General features: G+C 48.6%; 1 protein-coding gene across 1 annotated transcript in view; it reads right to left on the bottom strand.

Annotated features, from left to right (window-relative positions):
• LOC107298779 (UV-stimulated scaffold protein A) overlaps nucleotides 1-2,500 on the bottom strand; it is a gene marked incomplete at its 5' end in the record, with an annotated part of 28,333 nt that overhangs the window by 13,996 nt on the left and 11,837 nt on the right. The window lies entirely within an intron of this gene.

Raw genomic sequence — 2,500 nt, 5'->3', positions numbered from 1 at the left:
AATTTAACCAATATTGATGACCACCACTTATTTTTCCATTTCTATATCAATTCCCAAAGGTGCTTTTTCCAAAAGACAACTGCATTTTCTTGGTTTTTTTTACCTTGAAAACACTTCGCTTCTCACCCAGGGAGCTTCTTCGGTTCTTTACTGAGTTTGCAATTTTAAAATACGGCTGCTGGACGAGAGGAAGGACATTGCTTCACAAGAATCAGGCTTCAGATTTTAGCAAGAAGCAAGCCCCAGGGCCTGACTAACCCCCCCTCCCCAAGGGATAATCAGCAGAATGTATGTGCCCCGCTGTGCAAATTGCCACACAAAAGACAAACACCTAACAATTAGTCATAATAAAAGCCAGATGTTTCGTCCTGTTTCTATAGAAACGTATGTCAGGTTTACTAAATGTAGTAGACCACTCTGTATCCTTATCCTCCAAAGCTCCTGAAGGCAGGAGAAGAAGCAACGGGTGGAAACTAATTCAAGGAGAGAAGCAACCTGGAACTAAGGAGGCATTTCCTGGCAGTTGAGAACAATTAACCAGTGGAACTCCTTGCCTCCAGAAGCGGTGAATGCTCCAACACTGGAAGTTTTTAAGAAGAGGCTGGACAGCCATTGGTCTGAGATGCTATAGGATCTCCTGCCTGAGCAGGGGGCTGGACTAGAAGACCTCCAAGGTCCCTTCCAACTGTTATTCTGTTCTGTTCTATCTTAGCCAAGGGTAGGCAACCTCGGCTCTTTTATGACTCATGGACTTCAACTCCCAGAATTCCTGAGTCAGCATAGCTGACTCAGGAATTCTGGGAGTTGAAGTCCATGAGTCATAAAAGAACCGAGGTTGCCTATCCCTGACCTTGGCCAACGGATCTCAATGGAAGGTGATAGAATAAAGGAAATTGAACGGCCTGTTAAATGTGGTTGGCAGGCATTCGGCCCGCGAGCCGTAATTTTCAAGAACAGCCGCCCCCCACGCCGAAAGAGAAAACTTTTCCATCAGTGTGTGCTGCCCGCTCTAACACTTGCCGTGGACACACGAACCTCACAATCGGTACAAACGCTACGAGGGGCGCAAAGGAACATGGCAAGAGACGCCCTCGGCATCGCGAGGCGAGAGGGAAAGACCTGCACGTGGGCTGGAGAACAGAGGAAAAAGGGTGCGATGCCATCCAGAATGGAAATGGAAACGGGCTGGTCACACAGCAGGAGGAACGGAGGGCAGGAGGACCGAGGCGGTCCTGGAACGGATCCCATTTGATCAAAAGCCTCCATGAAAGAGACCTAAAGCAAGATGGAGCGACCACATCAGCCAAGTACGGCGGGCCCAACTGGCCAAGGGGAGCCCAGGACCATAGGGGCTGGAAACGGGAGGAAGAGGCCTTCATCCTGCAGTGGACGGACAATGGCGAGGAGGAGGAGGAGGAGGAGGAGGAGGAGGAGGAGGAGAAGAGTATTGTGAGGTCCTTGGTGCTCTCTGAGCTTGGTGGTTTTCTTGCAGATGTTTCCTAACCCAAACTAGGTAACATCATCAGGGCTAGAAGAGAGTGGACTTTGCAGAGGAGGAGGAGGAGGAGGAGGAGGAGGAGGAGGAGGAGGAGAAGAGGAGTACTGTGGGGTCCTTGGTGCTCTCTGAGCTTGGTGGTTTTCTTGCAGACGTTTTCTAACCCAAACTAGGTAACATCAGCAGGGCTAGAAGAGACTGGAGTCTGCAGAGAAGGAGGAGGAGGAGGAGGAGGAGGAGGAGGAGGAACTGTCTCAGACTAAGAGCAAGCAGGTGGGAGACTCCCATTGGAGAAATGCACAAGCACAAGATTGAGCACTATCTGCTATGCTCTGTCCCAAGGCTCTGATTGTCAGAGGGGGGGGGGGGTTTACAGGCAGTCCTCATTTAATGATCGGTCACTTAATGACCGATCCTGTCTTACACACAAGGCCAGCTGTGTGACCTTGAGCCAATCCTTCTCTCTCAGCTCTAAGGAAAAAAAGTAATGGCAGAACACTTCCAAAGCCTCCTCAAGAAACTGCAAGGACTTATCGACAGTGACTCAAAGGAACAAACACACACACACACAAAAATATAACATTCAGGATAAATGTGCTCAATATATCACCTTCCCCATTACAGACCCTTCGCCAATCAAGAATCAATTCCCCGTCAAAATAGACCCACCTTCCCGGTCTGAAACAGTTCGCAAATGAAATAAACAGAATTAGACACTAAAGGGATTAAACATTAAATGAAACTTTTGTTTAACCCGAATTAGTTCGAGGAAGAAATTGTTTCAGTGCTTTTTCTCCCAGGGACCCGAGCGTGTAAGATGTGCAAGCATCGACCCTCACAAGCATTTTTTGGGAAATGTGTTCCGTATTTTGGACCAGTTTATTACCTGAGGATCTTTCCAGATGTTGGCTGCTCCTGGCCCCAGTAGAACAGGTCGATCCCAAAAGGCACCAGAGGTGCTTTGGCTTTCTCTTCTTCACGTTGACTGTTGGCCTCCTTGGATGT

The sequence above is a fragment of the Protobothrops mucrosquamatus genome, unplaced genomic scaffold, assembly GCF_001527695.2.
Source record: "Protobothrops mucrosquamatus isolate PMUCROS unplaced genomic scaffold, P.Mucros_1.0 scaffold4273, whole genome shotgun sequence".
Taxonomy (NCBI): Eukaryota; Metazoa; Chordata; class Lepidosauria; order Squamata; family Viperidae; genus Protobothrops; species Protobothrops mucrosquamatus.
Note: the sequence above shows the minus strand (reverse complement) of the source record. Positions and strands in the feature narration are given on the sequence as shown.